This window comes from Haplochromis burtoni, unplaced genomic scaffold, assembly GCF_018398535.1.
Source record: "Haplochromis burtoni strain Fernald_Lab_line unplaced genomic scaffold, NCSU_Asbu1 Contig_198, whole genome shotgun sequence".
NCBI lineage: Eukaryota > Metazoa > Chordata > Actinopteri > Cichliformes > Cichlidae > Haplochromis > Haplochromis burtoni.
Genome location: NW_024582559.1, coordinates 427,903 through 433,902, shown reverse-complemented (window position 1 = coordinate 433,902; position 6,000 = coordinate 427,903). Strand labels below are relative to the sequence as shown.

The 6,000-nt window shown below is 38.1% G+C and overlaps 1 protein-coding gene across 3 annotated transcripts in view; it reads left to right on the top strand.

Moving 5' to 3' along the window:
• Positions 1-6,000, top strand: part of LOC102309550 (inactive ubiquitin carboxyl-terminal hydrolase 53) — a 31,024-nt gene that overhangs the window by 2,025 nt on the left and 22,999 nt on the right. The window contains exon 1 of one of the 3 annotated variants that reach the window (XM_042226156.1): positions 7-5,711. The exons of the other annotated variants lie outside the window; for them this stretch is intronic. The gene's annotated coding sequence lies outside the window, so the exon portion shown is untranslated. Of the gene's footprint in view, positions 1-6; positions 5,712-6,000 lie in introns of those variants that run through there. 3 annotated transcript variants of the gene reach the window in all.

Sequence of the window (6,000 nt, the reverse complement as noted above, 5' to 3'; positions counted from 1 at the left end):
TTTTTTTGTAGAATAAACACACAGGGTCAAATTTATTGCTTGTTCTTGTACATGCATTGGCTGCTTGTTTATGAATCTGTTTCCTAGTTCTAACGCCTAATTAATTAAACCGACCGAGGGAAGAAATGTTGAATGCGTTCAGTTCAGGGAAATTTTAAATGTTGCTTTTAAGAGTAGTTTATAAGGAAGAATTGTGATTCATCCTTACTCTATCAATATGAGTCAGACTTGGAACTTTGTATGACTTTACCAAAAGTGGAGAAGTTCATTTTCAAGTCTAAAAACAGACCCAGAAAATGGGAGTAATTGTCCACTTGTCAAAAGTCAATCTGTTCCAAGGAACGGCTCTAAATTCAGATATGGTTAACTTAACGCTAAAATAGATTTTACACCTGGCAGCCTTTATGAACCGCACTTTATAACAACAAACCCACTGCACTCTTTTACCTCGCTCAGCTATTTTTATTCACTTTATTTGGATCCACCCCTTTTCTTTCTAACATTAGTGTTTCTATGTTAATCTAGCTCCACTATTCTTTAATTTAAAAAACGATCTCATTTTGCTGTCAGCCGGAAATGATTTTCACGTGTGGTTAAAGCACATTTAGAAAAGTGTCTGTGAAGGTGGGAAAGAGATGACGCATGTTACGGCTGTCATAGGATGCAGAGTAGGAGCCGGTGTGCGTGGCCCTGAAGTTATTTTTCTGAAGGGAAAGTTGAATATTTACGAGTTTCCTCTTTAACATATGCCATTAAAATGCATGACACGCAGCGAGAACACGTGTGCAGCAATTGCTTTTTCTACGTGATCTCCAGTAAGGAAAAAGCCATTCATCAACAGTGAGTCACAGCTGAGGAGTAACAGGAGGGAACACGCTCGGCTGTCATCTAGGTGTATAATGCACCAGCTTGACAGGGAGATGTATTGATCTGCATTTGAGAGGAAGGAGTTTCAGAGACGTTAAGCTGTATCGTACTCTGTGGCAGTTCATATTGTAAATTGTGAACGTGAATTAAGAATTAATCCTTAGAGCCTTATTAATTAATAACGCTGTAATTTGGGCTTTTGAAAAAGCCGATGTGGAGAGAATTACAGGCTTTCGCTGCTGGGAACCCGAAAGTCGACCGTTCCAACAATATATACATCAGAAATCTTCTCTCTTTGTGTTGCTGCAATGATGCATTTCTATTTTTGTTTCTTGAAAAAAGTGACATAGTGTGAGTCAATTTACCACAGATTGATTCATCAGCAGCTGCTGGCGTTGCCATATTAAGGAGATCAGTTGAATCATTGTTAATGGGGCTATCCATCAACTGATCACTAACTCATAAATTATACCATCTGACTCCCCACTCCGTCACCCCAAATTTGGACACATTTTACAGATCCTCCAGGCTCGTCAAAGCTGCCACTGCACAACATGCTCTTTGGCTGACTGCTTGAAGGTGCTAGCCTTAGCATTTTCCATATGACAAGGGGAGAAGGGAGTCATTCCTGGTCCTTGTTTGACAAGTCTGAGCCAGTCTTTGTTTACAAAGGAAGACTGGACTTCCTGCAGTTGTGCCCCTTGGTGAAAAAAAGAAATGACTGCTTTTGTTTGGCTCTTGTTTTTGGCTCAATGCTGCATCTCTGACAACTTTTCCATAGTACATTGAAAATCATTGCTGCTGTTGTTTTTTATGGATAACTATTTTATCTAGTAACAATGTTTTCCAATGCAATATTTTTCCCTTTAAATGGCTGTAAGTCAAGGATGTTGCATAACCACATGGATAACTAAACTCGAGATTAGAAAGCAGTTTTTAAAAACAATTATTTATATAATCTGTTCCTAAGTGTTTATTACTTCGATGTTGTTTAAACAGGAGCTTTACTGACCTCACCAAATTCTTTGTAAAGACTGTAGTGTCAGCAGATGAGATGTTTTAAGATACTACTGTTCATGTGTTCAGCTGCTAGTGAGGGGAGGGGCTGTGTGTCAGCTGGAGGAGGCAAAGTACTGCTGGTATGAATACTGTTTCAAATGAGTATGCAATCCATTTTTATTGACAACCCTATTCAGTTATCATGCTTTAGGTAACTACAATATTGTAAAAAGCAAGTACCTTTTGAGTTTTAAAAATGTTGGTATAATAGGTATTGTAAATATCAGTTCTGGTGATATCCCTAAATATAAGATGTAAACATATACTTAAGGATATTTCATGTGTAAAGTAGGATCTGATTGATTATTTATTTTCTGCAGTTTTAAGCGCTGCTGTGTAAACTAATGTTTCCCTTTTATGTACTTTACCTCAGTGGAACTTTGGCACTACGTTTGGCCACAGGTGTGACCTAATTTCCACTTATCAAAGATACTTTGCTGCATGTGATTGAACTCTGCTTCACCTGTGTGTATGTGTGTGAGAGCGCAATTGCTGGTTAATTTTTAAACATAGCCTTTTGTTATCTTTAATCACCAATGTTTTGTTTTAATTACGAGAGGTAATTCAAAGAGAACTCGAGGGAGCTACTTGCTCACAAGGCAGAAACTGGAGGTCAACACGACTGTGTTTTAAAGTGAAGTCAGGCGGTTTTGTGGACTATGTTGTTGGGATCGAAGCAGAAAAGGGAAAATAAGAGAAATATGGTGTCATTCTCCACTTAGAGTTGAAAGCAAAGGGTGTCAACAGCCGTCTTGGCTTACTACTCAGTGATGTAAACTTGGCTTATGGACAATTTTGCCGCTGGCCAGATTCGTTTCCTCCACCTAGGTCTGTAAACAAGAAAGCACATATTTCATATGGCTGCTGTTAGTTGAAATTGATTGTGGGGGATCTGTTTTCAATTTTAAAATAGGTATTTTATCATTAATATCACATAACAGAAGAAGATGAAATACAGCAAGAATGTCAGCAGAGTCATCTGTGCAGGCAGTGTGCTTCTCTCTTTGCTTTCTCGTCACTCTTCTTGGTCCGTGTTTACACATTAGGCACAGTATGTGCTACTTTAACCTTTCAGGATCGTAGCATAGCCAACCCTTGTCTAAAAATGTGCACGTATCCTGTAGTGCCGACACTATGCGGTCTCTGTCACCTGATGTTTTCTGATTTCCTGCTTTTATTTTATTTTATATCCATTAATCCCCTCATAACAAACAAAAGAAAAAGAATAACAGTAATGTTAATTAATTATTGTTAAATAAAGGCGGTGGTTATAAATTCTGCCCGCTTAACTTAAGCCAGACAGCAAAATGTTGATCTTACAATCGTCACAACATTACTGAAGTGTACTTGCTGTCAGTTTTGCTCCTAGAAATGATGGTTTAACATAACTGAGCTTGACAGTTTTTTCCAAATGGACCAATATAATGCAATAACATTCATAGGACCAGAAAGACAGAGCCATATTTACTCATGCTGTTGTCAGCAGTGTCTCAATACAGCACATGCTTCAGCTTCTTTCTCTGTTACATCAGTTTGACATTGAATAATGTAGACAAGGGTTGGGATTGTTTTTGCATTCTGCTAAATGGGTATGGGTGAGACGATAGCCGGATATGTTTGATGCTTGCGTATTATTCCCTGAAAACAGGAATAAATGTACCAGTTCCTAATTAACAGAATCAATAAATGTATAATGGATTAGTAGAGTGCTCGGCCTCTGTCGTCTAAGGTGTAGGTGATTAATTTAATTGTTTTTCCATTTCATCACATGATCACAAACTTGATGTCCTTGTACAGACTTGTCCCGACTTGTGATGTCATCGGCAAAGGTGGGTTTTCCATTTGCCAGTCCAGCCCTGAAGCAAATCCGAAAACAGCAGCTCTTAAGAAACTCTGAGCTTAAGTGATTGCTTTGGAATGCTGTTGCCAAGGAGCCCAGTTGCAAAGTACAACGGCAGAGACATTTGTGCATTTAGTCAGGGCATGTGAAGATGACTGTAAAATACAAAACTGCAGCTTACAACCTTAGATTCTGCATCGAACTGCGTTGTTGCAATGTCATCATACATCGAGGATTCCTAAAATACCACGATGGCAATGTTGTCCTGCAAGTTTCAGCCGAAACTTTTCAGTGGTTCTGGCGACTGTCACAAGAGGGAAGTTTCATTGTTTGTTCTAAGTAGGGCAGTTTTTTCTTCTTCTTCTTACTCTGAATAACAAAATGTTTGAGGTTTATTCTTTGCGACTATTTTTTGGGTCTTGGGGACTAAAATTGGATGAGTCACTGTTGCACATTGTTGCTTCTTTGTACTTTTTGGTACTGGAACAATGAGAACAATGTGAGATATGTAAAGTTACAAGGACATGTCCTGTTACCATTTAAAATGCTACCTTGTGAAAATCCCAATAAAGACATCACAACTGAAAGGTTTTGACTGTATGCTGACCTCTTTGGCCATTCACTGATATTAACACCCCCCACTGACTTGTTCAGCATAAACACAGACACTTTTAAGAGGTTTGCTGGATGAATGTGTTCCGGCCAAGATGCACTTTCCCTCCAGATTTTGTTGGTGTAGCTCAGTTTATTGCATCTTCAATTGTTTGTTAAAATGCTCACTACAGCTCAACTCATGGTGGAAAAAAAAAATAGGTCAGGGCAGTCTTTCTTTGTAGCTGATTTTATAAAAAGCGTGACGGGGCCAGACAAAGTAAGAAAAAAATGGGATGGAATAGAAACTTGGAGCAGCATTATATGGGTTTTTAGAAATGTCAGGCCACAAATAGCTGACTAGCAGTTTCAGACTGAGCTCTCCTCTGGAGTTACAGCCGCCCACGTTGTTTAAAATTCATTTCAAACTATTTATTTCACTTCAGGTTCACACAGTTGCAATAAAGAGATTATGAAAATTTATCAGGATAACTGAGTTGCTAATTAAAGTTGGTCTGGTTTAAAGTCATAATTCTAGACAAGCACGGTATGACTGAACTAATTACCACGCAAATAGTTGAATTTTTGTGTGTGTCTTTATTGGACACACCAGACTCGGATTATTAATATTGCTGCTGCTAAACTTACACAACCATGTGAAGGAATTTTAGACCATTTGTCCTCCTGATCAAGGCCTTTCACATGGTTATTCCAAAACATGTTTTCTTTCTTTTTCCACCATTTAATTATAAATTTACTTGTTTGTGTTTCCAGTACACTATATATTCTTATATTTCTCCAGCTTCTTACATGCATAAGCGTCAGGTTATCGACATTATCTCTCTCTTTAAAAATACAAAATCAAATAAATAAAATCTTTATATCCTTCCTAAGATAGAAACGTAAGTCCACCGTGCCTCCACTATGCTTCAGACTGAAAAAGAGTTTTTTTGGTCCTCCAATCATGATGCTATTTATCCCAGACATGTGGAAAAGCCCATAAACCCATTCACTGGTTTTCTTTTTGTTGACACATGAGCAAAAATGTAAGCTTTGTAGAAATTTCTGCTGTTTTGCCAAAATAACAGGATTGCAAGTTGAGCTGAGTTTGAGCTTTGCTGGCTGGCTGCTCTACGGGAGAGTCCTCCAGTTTTAGACCGTGTGTCTCGGTGCTGATTGATGTACAGCCACGTCTTTAGAACTGCTTTTTCAGGCCTCTCTCCCCATATGTATTTTTAGCATTTATAAAGTGAAAGTTGTGATTGTGGCATTGTTTGCAAACACCAATCTTTGTATGCTTCTATTTCAACAGAGGTACCACTGCATCCCATAGTGAGAAGTCAGAAGTAGAGAAGTATGCAGAATTTATTCAGATGGGTCTTTTAACTATTGTTCGAATATGTTGAGTAGAGAAAGGGAAGTAGTTTTCTGGTTTCAAATTACCGTGTAAATTGAGGACCTTAATTAAAGTCCAGTAACAAGATGGCAAATTAAACTGATCTGTTGCTTTGGATTCTGGTCCCTTATTTTTTTCTGTTTAATATGATGTTGGATTATTAATTGGATGAAACATTAACCAATTAACTGATACTGACAAGAGTTAATCCCCTCCAGTGAAAGTGATACATACTGGGGAAGTGATG